Source organism: Thermobia domestica, chromosome 12 (genome assembly GCF_964235325.1).
Source record: "Thermobia domestica chromosome 12, izTheDome1.hap1.1, whole genome shotgun sequence".
Classification (NCBI taxonomy): domain Eukaryota; kingdom Metazoa; phylum Arthropoda; class Insecta; order Zygentoma; family Lepismatidae; genus Thermobia; species Thermobia domestica.
The window spans coordinates 49,366,258-49,382,894 of NC_137465.1; the positions used below are offsets into that span (position 1 = coordinate 49,366,258).

The following is a 16,637-nucleotide window of genomic DNA, read 5'->3' on the forward strand; positions in this document are numbered from 1 at the left end:
AGGATTAAAGCACCATTCACAGGGCCTCACCGGAGGAGAGTTTATTAGCAGAAATGTATTATGAAAGGAGCTTAACCACTTAGGCTATAGGCCTCTGGTGTAAACTGCAGTTAAAAATTATGATTAGACTATTAATTTCTAGATGTTTATTTACTAGGTCTAACCTAGCCTATTGTGTACTGATGGACAGACATACGTGAGTCAATATTTCTTATTTTTCAGTAATGGTGCGTACTTACCAAAACAAGAGTAACGAACCAACTACTCCAGCAGATATTATTTGCAATTAGATAGGGCTGCGAAGGATGAGAGGCAAGTCAAAGATTGGAGCAGCCGAAGATTACTCAATACCGATTAATACTTTGGGTAGCCACTGCAAAAAATTGACAGGACATGAGAATGTAAGTATGCCTCCCACAAAGGATGTTTTTTTCTGAATATAGGATATGTAAAAAAAAAAAAAAAAAAACATAGATTGATCTCCCACGCACAAGCGAAGAAACTTGAAATGCACTTGAAATAATAAAACAGTATTTTTGTAGCTTTTGAATTGTTCGACTTTAAATTCAACAAATACTTTATATCTTATGAAATTTTGATATTTTGGTGATAGTCAATCGCAACCCTATTTCTATACAGGTTTCAAAACATTAATTTATTTGATCCTTATTACGGCAACCCAAAAGCATAAAAAGCATAACAGGAATTTACATATATGGTTGGTACCTTGAACATGGTTGTGGTTGTCTAAGGGTCGGGAAGAAACTAATTTTAAAAGTATAATAAAGCATAATTTTAGAAAATAAAGCATAAGACATAATTTAAAATACAGAACACAATTCTTGGAAAATTCTATTAGAACAATTCTTGGAAAATTCTGTTTAAGTGCAAGTTTAGCATACTGTATTCATATTTTTTGAAACCAAGTGTTATTGCACGTAGTTTGTGAACATCTTAAGTGAGTTACGTTCTCCGGTAAAAAATTATGCGTACAGAAATTGTATATATGATGGTTCGAAATGCAGAAAAAGTGCACAAGAACTCAACACTATATTGTTATGTTTAGCTCTTGAACTCAAGCACTTTCTGTACTTTTTGGTGGCAACTTGTACTTTCTGTATATATGCACTCTTATGGCGTACACAAGTGATAAACTGACTCGAGTAAACCATATCTCTTTAGAGTGCATTAAGTAGAAAGTGCATTAAATATGAAAGAAACTGGATATATAAGGTGTTAATAAATAAGTCAGGATATTTAGAATATTTAATGCATAATAAATATTATACATTATACATGGTTAATGTAAAACAATGATTGAAATTAACAATAAAGCATAATTTGGAAAACTTAAAGCATACTTAAATAAACATAAAGCATAATGTGGGTTACTCTACTCATTATCGATGAATTTAAGGTATACATGTCTTCTGAAAGTGTACATATGTGTTGTTTAAGCCAACAAGAGTTTTCTGAACAACTAAATTGTAAATCTTACATTTCTTGCTTAATGCTAGCAGTAAGATGTAGCTTGGAAATACATTATGTCAAGAAAGTACCTGGAATTGGTCATTAAAACACAAAATATAAATTATTCATCCAAATTTACTGTTTGGCAATTTTTCTATTGGTTAATTTCGGAGGTCTACCATCATGCCAAATTTCATCATTCTAATTCTGCCGAAAATGCCTAAACATTTTGAGGTGTATAAGATGTCTCTTATAAATAACATTAGGAAGATTTTTCAGTTCCCCATAAAACCTCTCTATGGTTGAAAACTTTTACTTTTGGTAATTTACTTTGGTAACGCTAAGGGAAACATAGAAGCGTATCGTATTTCAAGTTTTTATTCCAATTACTAGTACCTAAAACATGAGGTCACAAGTCCCCCCCCCCCCAGAAAAAAGCTCATTTAAATAACATGGAGAATTTCTTCATGCCCCTTTAGACCCCCTAAAACTAAAAATATTAACTTTTGGCAGCTTTTCTGTGGGTTATTATTTGAAAGCTACAATCATCCTAAATTTCAATTTTTTACGTCAACCGGAAGTACCCCTTTCCTTTATGTCAATTCATGTAGTTTTATATATAGTTAGGATAGATGTAAAGCAACCTTGTGAACATATTAACTTCCGATTAGATTTCAATGACACTTCTCTGATACATTAAGTGCCTTAATGCCACGGTCCAGTTAGACGATGGATGTCGTGGGTGCAATGGGGAGCCAACCGCCTTACCATACAAACGTGGCAATGATCATGGAGCTAGAAATATGGAACAAACGCCACTCGCAAGCTTTTTCACAACTGAAGACAAACGAAAACTGACCTAATTGATGCACCATGCGTAATATTTGAGGTCTCATATGAACCATATCCAAACATTTAAATTTTGTCGGGCTACGACCATCGTCACGTAGTGCTTTCTTCGCGTTTGTACCATGTCCTCACTTTTTTCTCCGTGTAATGTCAGTTATGATTTTTCTCAATAGTTTATTCACATACAGAATTACTTTGTGGCCTAGGTACCAATTTTTAGCACTTTGCCCTCGTGAGATATTACGTCCCAAAAATTGCATCAAAATCACAAACTTCAACTTTCGGACCCCCATAAATCTACGGTACCAGTAGTATCATAGCTGTGGATATTTCTGCAGACTCTTTACATGAAATAGAATTTAGCACAAAATTTATGAACCCGTCCCCACTTTAATCCATTACAAAATACAAACCTTTAATAGTGTAATTTTCTGTACTTTTTCTGGTGACTTCATGTATTGGTTTGTAACTCTGCATATTTATTTAGAAACAAGAGTGTATGTTCTCCGTCTGCCTCGGTTCCTCCTCTAAAGATTCGTTTTTGTTTGGTGTTCGTCTGATTCGTATGTCCTGAGCAACTGTAGTTTTCGTAAACATTTGCAAATGCAACAATTGTTACTTCACCGACAACAAAGATGGCCGCCATTCAGGAACACTTCTACATATGAATATGTGGGTATCAGGTCAGATGCTCAAGTATGTTTTGCCCAACCATTAAAGTGTGGGACATTTCCTCAAGTATCTTATCTGGCTATTGATCATGAACTGGAAATCCATTACAGGCGCGAAAATCTTGGCTAATGGCCAGAACGGGGGGTTGAGATTTTCATATACGATAAAATATATGCAGGGTTGCCACAAATTAGATATCATATTTTCCATATTACGAAGGCGAAACACTGTATCTGAGCGATTCAAGGTACAAACTGGATTTCTTTCATTGCTTAAAAGACTTAAGAAAAAGAGAATAATTAATTACAGACGATACACAGTATGTACGAATTCTTCAACAAATCACATTAATTCCTCAGGTTATGTACAGTATAATTCAAATGAGCTGTATTGAAGGAAATTATATTAAATATTCCATTGTTTGAAGCAAAATGTTTTATGCGTAGAGTATAACAACGATTAAGAATAGTGTTGGCCAAGAGACGAGATTTAAGGCTGTTTCGTGTTGAAAAGGAGGCTTCAAAGTGTTGTCTTTAAACATGAGTTTTTGGAAGAGTTCGGTGTCATCTCGAAAATTCTCTCTCAACATTATGTAGGGTAACACTAATTCCATAATCTATATAGTACTATTATTATATAAAAGAATGGAAGTGATTCGCTCATCATCGCCTAGATCATACTTCTTTAGGTAAAAATAAACGTGAAATTTTGACAGAATATTCCTCAGGTGTACTCCACTAGTGCACAAAGAAATGAAAGAAAGTGCTTATGGTATCGCGAGCACACAATATTCGATATTGTGTTGTCATGTTTGGATTTGTTTTACAAATCAGGGCTATATAAGAGATTGTTCCTGTTACATAGAGAGGCAAATATCAAGAAATATAACAGCCGTTTATTATAACACGATTAATTGCCACATTTTGATTTATGAAAAATACGGGAAGATGTTTTGTATGAAAAGGTAAACAGCAAGAAGTATAACATATACGTAATATCATTATATAGTAAATTTTATATCCACGATATGTCTTTAATTGACATTTACCCATTTTTAGTTCTCACCTATAAAAAAGAAAAAAAGTGAACATCACCGGCTAGCACCACAGTATAAATGCCCTAAATGTGTAACTTTCGTCAAGGGGAAGATTTAAGTTTGTTTGTGTACCAGTTTTAAACAATTTAAAATAGGATTCTTGAATTTCATTTATGCACAATTATTCTTGCTGTTTACTTTGAAAATGATTACCATATGTTAATAGAGAACAGCAGTTTACTTTTTTTTAAGAATATGCTGACAATATGAAAGTATAAAGACGTGACACGTAACATGTTGACCTCACTAGCGTGCGCAGGACATTGGGAATGTGGGTGCCAGATCTAAAGTACCACCATATGGAATGTCGTCCTCCCCCCTTTCCCCTAAGAAAAGATAGCGTCATTGCACCCGACGTTGCGTCGGCGACGCACGGCACACATGCAGACGGGAAATAATTTAGACGTAATCTCTTCTCAGTTTGTAATAATTCTACATAAACAAGTTTGTCTAATGGGGGTGCCAAGGCACCCATGGCACCCACGTTGCGCACACCTATGGTTGACCTATCTCCAAATTCTGTTTTCTTCTCCAGCGCGAAATAAATTAACTAATCTTGTGCCCAGTGATAATGCAATATTTGTTTCGAGGGCGGAGGAAGGTGATTTTGAAAAAAAAAAATCACTATTACCAAAAACTGTTTTACACAATGGAGTATCATTGTATCATATTTTGTGCACTCGAGGTTTCTCATTTATGTCATGATCGCACAGAGGCCTTTATTTGTGCACTCCCGGCCTACGGCCTATCCCTTTTATTACGGAGGCAAGAGATAAGAAAGGATTTTTGGAGCATGTATTCCAAGGGAAATGAAGAGGTTTTTAAAGTTGTTTTTTTTTTAAGTATCTCACACATTCACGAAATTAGAGAGATGAAACTCAGCATATAAACTCTTTTTTTTATAATAAGTGAATACGTATTTTTTAGCGCTTTCAAAAATGCCGCTTGTAACGGAGACATGTCTATAATATTCAAACTTCTTTTCCTTTCTTCAGAGGCTGTCGAATGTGAAGATTCGCTTAAGTTGGGGATGTGGAATTCAGTACATAGATTTTTAATTAAAAATAAGGGAACACATGTTTCAAGAGCAAAAAGAAGGTCATATTTATTATATTGAAAATTCCTTTTATTTATACATAAAGTGCCGAGTGTGACAATTTAAATTTCCGGTATTATATTTATTACACCTTATCTTCCTGTAAGGAAAATGGAAACTTCTCCCACTGTATGTATAATCAGAATACGATAAAATATGTATTTAATATCTAGCCTTCGGTTGTCTGGGGACTTCGCCCAGAAACTGCCGTGTTTCCTCGGCCTACGGCCTCATATTTCATACACCTGCAAGCATGTCGATTTTCAGTTCAAACATCAAGTTTCATGTTTCTAACTTTCGGGATCCCTAGATATGAATGTATTATTATAATCCGTAAATAGGATTACGTAATATTTTATCATTTAATATTGAATATGGAAGTTGTAGTATGACTCTTTCAATTCCGGTTTGAGTAGAAATATTAGTGTTGAAATGGAATATAGGTTATTCTTGGGACACTTAATTGATTAAAGGAAATTGCTTCTCGCTATCTATTACCATTTTTAATTTATAGTGATCAACATTATAACCGGAAGAAAGTATTTTCTACTTCCGGTTATTCTAGGGTGTTAAGGATGAAGATGAATGTTGTCCTTGAAACGTTTAATCGATTACGAAAACAGGTTTTCGCTATATAGTGATCAACGTTAAAACAAGATGTGCCTAATTTCTACAACTTGCGGTTTCACTAGGATGAAGATGAAAGTTGTCCTTGAAATTTGTAATCGATTTCCGAAAACCGTTTACCTCTATTTCTGTTTTTCCTCTACAATGATAAATGTGGAAACCGGAAATGGCTAATTTCTACTACTTCCGGTAAGCAAATCACCTCCATCAACGAACTCTCTCGAGATAATCACTCTATCTATCTATGGCAAAAAAAAAAACAGAATTTAAAAATTCCCATTCTTCAAAAGTTATCGTGTGGAGTAACGGACGTATGTACTAACATTGTAATCTTATAAGTACCACTACGTGATCCTGATAATTGTAATACTTCGACTAGCTAGGTGTTTCACCCTCAGACTCCTGCATTTGTTCAGCCTACTGTCTCCCACCTCATAAACCTACAAGTTCACCGAATTTCAGTTCAAATACTACCTTTCATTTCTCTAACCGTCCTGAATGCTGAAATACGCTGATTTTAAGTACCAGGGGACTTTGCCCCCAAAACTTGCGTTCAATCGGCCTACGGGTTCACATCCCATGAACCTATATAGTGCCAAATTTTAGTTTAAATACCAAGTTTCATGCCTCTAATCTTCAGGGATCCAAAAATATGAACATCTTTTTGTAATTGTGATTCTCACCTTTTTTCTTTCCTTCTAAGCCAGATGTAAAAAAATACGTATAGAGTGACATCTTATTATAATAATTGCATTCCCAACCTTTCCCCGCACTATTTTTCTTCCTCTTTTTACTAAAATATAAGATGTTTCTAACCTTCAAAGATTCGAAATATCGATATATAATAATTGCAAACCCCCACTTCTTTTTCTCTTTCCATTTCTTTTCTTACCCTTTTAGTAAAATATCAGAAAACGTTGAAAAAAACGTATCACATTATTTTAAATGAGAAATCTCCATACCAAATTTCAAATCTGTAACTTTAAGGAATTCGAAGATATGGCCATCTTATTAAATTAATTTCCATCCCTATTTCTCCCCCTTCCCCGTCGAATTTCAAAAAATTCTTTTTTAGTAGTACCTATGTCACAAATCTTACATACTCTCCAAATTTCAAGTTTATAGTTTCAGCAGTTTGGACCGTGGGTTGATCAGTCAATCACTCAACAAGTGACTTCAACTTTCGCCTATTCAAGATTCGCCTAATAACCTAGGCAATGGAATTTACAGATACTAACTCAAGAGCAAGTGTAGGCGAATCTTGAATTCAAGATTCGCCTTTTAAGATTTGCCTAATGCGAAATTTTGTTTGTAGGACTGACAAGAAATGACATAAAAATTTATAGTTTTTAAATTATATATATATATATATATATATATATATATATATATATATATATATATATATATATATATATATATATATATATATATGAGAAGTTTAATTAAGTGCAAACTTTTTAGTCCAGTATCTAGGGGTCTGAACTCGAAAAAAATTAGTAACTTAATTAAATTTGCAGGGCAGCTTCTTTCCATCAAGTATAGGCATATTCTGGAAGTCCGCTTTAAGCTTCACCAAATATGGCTGCCATACCTAATTTAGCCACCTTCGTCTATAGAAAAATGATGCTTTCCTTGATTTCTTACCTTACGTTCAATTCTACGATTTTGAAAGTTATAACAAAATATTTTGGAAGTAAACTTTCATTTCGTTTGATAAATAATACATCTCTGTAGGTTAGGTAGTTATGAAGTTCCAAATGATAGAGTAGGCTTGTGTCTATTTCTTTCAAGAGTAGTTTTCTGATATTTTAAAATTCTTTCATAAAGAAGGCAGATTGCATCATCCAGTCAAAATGTATAAATACATGAAATTACAGGAGGAAGTATGGGTGATGTGATACTGTTTTCACATTAATTTTCAGGAAGTGACACGACTTTTTCTCTGTTCCAGAAAGGGAAGAAGACTTGTTAGAAATTACTTGGGAAATAGTTAATTGCAATAAGTTGTGAGTATATTCAACAAATGTACTTCGAATCCGAAATAACATTTCAAATTACACTTTTGTGCATCGTATGCTGAAAACGCACTGGCTTTGTATCTATATTTCGTATACAGAAGATTTATTTCACACCAGTCACTCATTCCTCAGCTTTTACCTATAAGAGCAAGTTCGAGCAGACGACACGTATTGAAGGTGTACCATCAGGAGAAAACTTGACTAGAGCAAGATATTCCAGCAATTGATTGTAGATCGAAGGAGTAAATGAAGAATACTACTCAATTACTTGTTTGGACACACCAGCACCAAATATTTTTTTTTCTGAAGCTTGTGTATTGCAAGTGTAATACTCTCATGTACTTAATCCAACTATTATGTTAGTAATCTTCGAGATTGTACATGTCGGCGTTTTATTCAGACATGTTGGCGTTACATTAGTGTTGAACTACCCTCGAATTATACGTTACTTTTATTAATTATCGAAGTTCCTTCTTTCTTTTTCTTTTTAATTTTTCAGTGTGATAGGTAACTTTCCTGTTCTGAAAGAAGCGGAGTTTATTATATGAAACCAAAATTACTAAAATAGAAAAATGGATTGACCCATATTATTAATATCATGGATTGCACTTATAAGAGGATATCACTATCAGTGATATGAAAAACAAACAAAAACTCACAAGATACATGCTTGGTTTGGAATTTTCAACTACATAATTTTCGCGGCAATTCTCTTTCGCCTCAGGCTCTTCTAAACGACGTTAGAGCCCTGTTTTGCAGAAATGTTTAGAAATCGCTCAACTCACTTGACACAATAGTTTGTGAATACTTATACAATCACTATAGTTAAATGAAATCTTTAAGTTTTACGGCCCGCGGTTATGTCGGTTAGGCTAAAGGAGACGGTGATGGTGAGTAATGAATTAAATGGTGGAATGAAGAAAGTGGGAGGAAACGAAAAAAAACGAGAAAACCCACGCACACGGTGTTTGTCCACCACAAAGTTAACTTGTCGGGGGCTTGAATCGAACCCGAGACCCCAAGGTGAGCACTCTACCACTGAGCCACCGCGGCCCCGATCACAATTGTTGTTTTGGATAGAACCCCCTTCATGATCTTGTGGAAAGTATCACGAAACTTGGATTTTTTAATTTCCGTGGAGAATATAATCAATTATAAAAAGTACGTAAATTAGGTATGTATTTCTATGAAAATTTATTTTACGAGTCTTCTGTGGTTCTACCAATTCATTTGTTTTATTATTTTTCAAAATTCTCGTATCACTTAAAAACAAGAGTTATTTTCAAATTTCTCATCAGTACTGTTTATTACTTATAAAACGTTCTTTATTGTAACAGGCTTGGGGAGATATTTCTCATGGCCCACTAGTACTGCGGGTTCAACTCTATTATGAAGTGTTAAATTTAGATGCCCAACTACTCAATAATGAACAACATTGACTACATTATTAAATAGTACTTTGTAACCACAAACAATTCCAAAATTATAAAATTCATTTTAATTTTTTTGCAAAATTTTGAAAAAAAAAATAGAAAGTGCGAACGCAACGAACAAACTTTATTTTTTGGTTTGTCATAGTGTGGAGTTTGTTATTAGTATTTACTGTTTAGAAATAAATATCAAATAGGTATAAATGATTTGTTTACAAAGGAATTATAACAACAAAACTCCTGAGTGCTATACGAACAATTGTTCTCTTTATTTTCAGCTAACTTAAAAAGTTCGTTACTGAATTCTCTGTCTACAAGTGTGTGTGTGTGTGTGTGTGTGTGTGTGTGTGCGTGTGTGTGTGCCTGTGTTATTTTCGATTTTTTTTCAATTTTCAGCCCTCCATTAGATACATCAAAAAGTATCTAAAAGGAGTGATGTTTTTTTTTTTTTGCGTCATTCTTCCCGTTTCCGAGATATTGGCCAAAAAGTAGTTCCAATTTCGGGAGATTTAAGGATCCATATCCCTGGAGCCGTAAGTCATAGAGAGATAAAATTTTGCAATATTTTGCGAGCAATAGAAGGAGGTCCGGATAAGAAGATTTACTTTTACATGTAGGAACAATCACAGTTATCCTTCCCGCTCCATCTCTATTTTTTTAAAATTCATTCTGGTAATGTTCTTGGATCATTCTCAACTTCTTTAACATTGTAATGTAAATATTCTCTAGTCACGTTAATAAATCTAATAATTGTTATGTTTGAACATAATTTGTAGTTGTTTTCTACACTCCCAAAACAGGATTATGTAATTTGTCAATATTCTTTATTTAAGCCCTTACCTCAAGCGCTGCATGTTCAAATAATTCCACGATTTCCAGTTTCGACATTAATCACCATAGAAAAAGAACAATAATAAATAACAACAATAACTCTTTAACAATTGATTCAATATTTCAAGGTAGCATACTACCATCACTCATAACATTATTTCGAAACCAGAAACGGAAGTGGTGAAAAGCTAATAATACTTCCGATTTCAATACTTATTTTCATAGACCAAAGACTGTAAGAGATTTCGGGATTCTTTTTTTTTATGACTCACATTCAGCGCCCTCAAGGATGACTTATGTCTCAATTTTTTTCTGGCTGTTGAAACCAGAACTGGTACAAACCTATGATTTTACTATTATTTATTTATTTATTTATTTATTATTTCTTTTAGTTATAACACTGATCTCCTGTGTGCGAGGGTTTCCTCGGGGTTCTCCCGTTTCCTTCCACTTTCTTCTTTCCAGTATTTCACTCATTTCCCATAATCACCGTCTAATTTAACTTAGCCGGCATAATCGTGGGACGTAAAACTCAAAAATTTCATTTTTTCAACACTGATCCCATAATGGATGAAACTGAAATATGTAGCGATAAGTAATTCCTTGATATGAATTTAGCACTGTAAGAATATGTTTCACCTCTGAGTTTAAATTATTATTGCAAATAAAAGTGATAAACATCATTTAGCACTTCAGGTTTCAATATGAACTCATTGCGTACCAGTGACATTCATGTATTGCTTGAAAATACAGGGTTATTCAAAAACTATATATTTATTTCTTCAAATATTGATTTCAAATATTTATTTCTTCCAAACTATAAAAGATAGAAACATGACTCGAACGTTACTTGATTAAGAAACGTTTACAATTTATTGTTATTAATTATGGTGTGCATTCAATATGAGCACCGTGTGTTACACGACAAATGTCAAAACGGTGGCTCATTTCTTGCCACACACGAATCAGCTGGTCTCTAGTTATTGAATTCACAGCTTCAAGAATTCTATGTCGTAGACCTTCAAGAGTGTCAGCCATAGGAGGGATAAAAACACTGTCTTTTACGTAACCCCATACATAAAAATCACACAGAGTGAGATCTGGAGACCTGGGAGGCCACCCGCGATAAAGTTGATCTTCTGCTCCTCCTCTTTTAATCGAACGTCCTGGAATGGTATCATTCAAGTAACGTTGAACGTGGTTAAAGAAATGAGGCGGGGCACCATCTTGCATGAAGATTAAGTCATCTGAATCATTTTCAAGTTAGGGAAATAACCGATTTTGAAGCATGTCTAGATAGGTTAATCCTGTCACAGTTTTCTCCAAGAAGAAATTCCCATAAACTTTGGTTACAGATATCGCACAAAAAACGTTCATCTTTGGTGAATCTCTTTCATGTTGAATACCTGCCGCAGGATTTTCACTTGCCCAAATTCTAACTTTATGGCGATTAACTTTACGAGAAAGATGAAAAGTGGATTCATTGGAAAAAATTAATCGTTGAGCAAAATTGTCTTCTTCCATATCATCTAACATGCTAATGCAAAATTCGTACCTTTTGTTGTGGTCGACAGAACCAGGTTTCAGGTTTGTGTGGTTTTTTATTAAATTGACGGCGAAATGCTCGCTGAACTGCAACGTATTAATCCTGGAGATGCTGAAAGTGTTAGTGGGTGCAGGGCACGTGTTAGTTCTACTATTTCTCTTTAGGTGACAGCACCTTACTGACAGAAAAGACCGAAACAAATGTGTTGTGTCAGTAGATGGTAGGCCTAAGGGAGCATTCACTTTTAAACACACATATGTTTGTTTTACCTTGATCCAAACTTTCAGGAAATATATACACCACCTCTACTCTGTGGGTTCAGGTTCAAGTAAATCTCGGGTTAGATTAAATCTAATAAATATTTTCCGTCATAAAAATTTTAATAAATATTTCTCGTCATAGAAATTTTAAAATGTTGTGGCCAATCCTAAAATTTCACCATATCTCATTGATTACTAAGAGCCAATCCTAAAATGCCATCATATCTCTCTGATTACTAAAGACTAATCCCATAATGTCCTAACATGTTCGTCGCCTTTTAATCAAGTTTTCTCGGTGTGAACACAGGAAATATTATTAAAGTTTAATTTTATAATGTAATTATAAAATAGCAGAATTTCATTAAGGGCAGCAGAACGTGGCGGAATTTTAACATCACAATAGCGACTTTTCGAGGTGGGGACCTGGCAAAACTGCCACAGCAGTATGAGAACATCCTTGATAAGCATGATATAATTCATTATGTAGGAGTAACAGTACCAGTTAAAGATTGGAAAATAGAAGCAAGAAAGGTACAAAAGAAGCCAGACAACTAGTATTTCAAATTCAACCCATCGAAACGAATCATTTTGAAGCAAAATCAAAAGAAATCTTGTGTTACTACGTAGTCGAAGAAGAAGAAGATGATAATAGCATGAAAGTAGCATATTTTGTTCTGGCTTCGAAGATATATATACAGGGTGCGTCAAAATTCACTATTGTAATAGACAAAATGGCATTTAGATTTCAGAAAAATAAAATAAAATACAACACTTTAACGTAAGTTCTGTTTGATATTGTTTGGGAAAATAATGTAAAAAGCCACTTTTAATAAGGTTTAACATTAGATTCTGAAACTTGAGATAGTTTCAATATTGCAAATGACTGTGTAATTTAATTTTGACAACTCAGTAAAGTATTTTTTCAACTTTACATTTTATTATTGATATCCTATAATGTCATAAATTATTGGTTTTCCCTGTTTTTATTGTTAAATCGTACTTAGTTTAAAAACCGCTTTGAAGCAAAAGTATAAATTTAGTTCTGGTTTTCAATACTAGCCAAGTTCTGTTAATATCAAACCCCGCCACATCCGAATTTCTTACATATATTTTCCTTATATTTTAAATTGTTATTATTGGATTGTGTTCATATTTCGTCACTATGACAAAATACAATTAACAACATGTTTGGTAAATAAAAAATATATTTGTATTTACAAAGGTTTGGTTGTGACAGTTTTTTTTTTTTCACTTTTTCCACAAAAGTGTGTAAGAGGATTTTGCGAGGTTTGATTCTTGGCGCCTCATATATACTTATGCGAATCCATGACCATATAAAAATTCTTAGCAATAAGGTAGCGATGTATGACAAAGATTAATGGAAATGTACATGATTTAATACATAAAACGTGTGCCTAAGTAAAATACAAAATTAGTATTTGATTACCGACTGAATAGCTACTCAATACTAACTTGTTTACTGTTAGGTAAAATATACAAGTGAAAAATCAATTACAGTTTAACATTTCACGAATTTTAGGGTACAGCCATATTTGATCTGTACAGTACTATATAAAAATAATTATATAATTATGTTCAATGTATTACATATAAATTAATTTGCAGGCAAATAATAAAGACAGATATTTTGTGCAAATAACGAAATACTTTTAATTTGCTCTTGTAATAATCCAGTCCATTACAAATACTGGTTGAAGAATTGTATATTTAGTGTAATTTTGCTTTAAAAATCTCATATTGTTTTAAAACGCCTATATTGTCGAATTGACATGATACGTTTATTTTCTGTGTTAAATCTAATTATGTTTATAAAGATTCTATTATGGTTACATATTTAGACAACTTGATATAATAGAATGTGTATTCAATATTTATTAAAAATAGCAACAAGTTCAACTAATTATGGACATTTAGGAGAAAAAGAATTGCTTTTCTATCAGCACATACCCTTTCACAAAACTTTTATCTGTGAAATTTCATCTCTTTCACAATCTTCTTCCGAATTACTTTTCTTACTTCTAATAGTCCTCCTCCATCAGATTTTCCTTGTACCTAAATGTTATTCATAAAGGCTAGTCTGTATTTTATGTAGGTGATTAATGACCATTGAGGTGGATCACCATCCGGAAGTCAGTACATATTTTAGCTCATTCCCTTAATTACTGCGCAATGAAACGTCACATATTATACATATTGTACTATAAGATAGAGTTACGTTTCAGCTACAACACAAGACACTGATTCATTTGGTTATGTCTTCTGATATCGTAAAAGGTAACAAATAAAAGAAAATATTGGATTCGTTTCATAATGAGTACACAAGACGGCACTTGCTGTTAGATCTTACTAGCACTGTTCAGTTCCATTAAATGTTTATTTGTATGTGTAAAGTATTTTAGAGTGAAGATCTTATTACGAAATAGATATATTGTTTGACTGTTTTTCGTGTTATGTTTCTCGTTTTATTTAAATTTTAATTTACATTTAAGGAAATAGATTTTGAAAAGAAACTTGCGCAGAACGCCATAATGCGTTGTTTCCAAATTTGTACGTTTATTATGGTAGTCACAATAAGAAAATTTCTGAATTAAAGCGTAGCAGCTCGAGAAGAGGAACTTAGCTTTGAATTGCTGTAAGGGTCGAAAACTAATTTCTCCAATAAGTATCCAAGCAGAATTCCATCATTACTTCCTTTTTATCTGAAATCAGTAAACATTCAACACTATTTGACAACGCCGCACTATTCTAGCAGCGTTTAGTATAGCACCGAGAACACCCAGTGATCCACCTTAAACACTGCTTTTCAATCTCACTTGTTTCACTAATGTTTTATTTCACTCTACAAATAACATAATTGATCAAAGGTTGTTGACGTACAGTTTCAACTGAGTAACTGTTCATCGACCAATTACATTGTTAGTAACCAATATGATGTAATGAGGCCCGTGCTGGGCCACCAGAATACCGGGATATGTCCCAGTGCGCCCTCTGAAACATCACGTTATAAATAAAGGTACAAGTTTCTTATAATAATTTCTTACAGTTGTTATTGGTAAAGAAAACCGTGATAAGTATAGTGCACTCTTTACATAAGACGCCCTTGCGAAACCATATCAAAGATAAACGGTTTTATTTATTCTTCTGTATAGTACAGTTCTGTACAATAAATACATACTGTTACTGTTGATAAAGAACCCGTGAAGTGTACAGTGCGCCCCGAGAAACATCACATTATAGATTAGTGGTTTTAGTTGTTCTTCTGTATACCAGTTCTACATAGTAAATTCATGTAGTCGATGTTAAGGCATCTGTGAAGGTTACAGTGCGCCCTTATTTATAAGAGGCGGTCTGCTAAATATCACATTATATATTTTTTTAATTCTTGTGTATACGAGTTTTGTATAGTAAATTCATGCAGTGGATGTTGGTAAAGAATATGTGAAGGGTACACTGCGCATTTTAAAACGCGTCCTGAGAAATAGCACATTATAAACATTAAAAATATTCTTCTGAGTACCAGTTTTGTATTAATAATAATAATAATAATAATAATAATAATAATAATAATAATAATAATAATAATAATAATAATAAAGAATTTTATTGTCGTTAAGCTATACATAGCAATAGACAACATCAAAATGTGATACAACATTGGTACGTAAGTATAAATAAATAATGATCTATAACTAAATTAGTGATGAAATGACATTACAGAATAAATTACAATAACAATATGCATTTTAAATATAAGCTCAACACGAGATTATAAAATACGTTACACTTCTATTGAACAATTAAAATACTCCTGTAAAGAATGAAAGGCCGTTGCAACTAACCAATGTATTACTTGCTTTTAAATCAATCTATATGTTCATCTTTTAGTCATGCAGTCAACTTATTATACAGTTTTATTCTAATTGTCTCATAACTATTTAATGATTTGGACAGTCGTTGATTTGGGACATTTAAGAATTTACTGCTTCTAGTATTATACGAGTGGATGTCTTGCCTGAGTTGTAAATTTTGGTGATTACTTTTTATATAGAGGAGTACTGTGTAAATGTATATATTGATTATTGTCATAATTTTAAGATTGATAAACAAAGGTCTGCAATGAGCTAGTTTGTCTAGGTTTGAAATAATTCTGATGGACTTTTTCTGTATTAAAATTATGCTATTTACATGATAATCGTTACTCCAAAATAATATACCATACAAAATTATACTGTAAAAAAAAAAAAGCCAAGTAAGGCGATCTGACATAGTTATCAGGAACACGATGTTTTAGTAGTTTTAGCAGATATATTACTCTTGAGAGTCTCCCAGAAATATAATTAATATGCTGTTCCCACGATAACTTGTTGTCAATATATATACCTAGAAACTTCACACATGTTGAGTTATTCTCAACAGGCACTTCTTTTAGACTAAAAGTCATGTGTTGAGTTTTATTCTCGTTAAGTAAAAAAACATTACCCTTAAACCAAATCACAACCTGATCCCATGTATTTTCAGTTATAGAATTAAGTCTACTAAGATCAGGACTAGTGTTTAGGAAGGTCGTATCGTCAGCATATAGTATAGAGTAAGCTGATAAAAAGTAAGATAGGTCATTTATCATTAGTAAAAATAAAAGTGGCTCAAGTACTGATCCTTGGATTAGTCCGTATTTAACTGATGCAATACCAGATTTATTGTTATTTACAAAGACAATT

General features: G+C 33.1%; 1 long non-coding RNA gene across 1 annotated transcript in view; it reads left to right on the forward strand.

Annotated features, from left to right (window-relative positions):
• Positions 1-245: 245 nt before the first annotated feature.
• Positions 246-16,637, forward strand: part of LOC145665706 (uncharacterized) — a 46,620-nt gene continuing 30,228 nt past the window's right edge. Inside the window, exon 1 of the long non-coding RNA XR_014127610.1 lies at positions 246-401. This is a non-coding gene — a long non-coding RNA (uncharacterized LOC145665706). The remainder of the gene's footprint in view (positions 402-16,637) is intronic.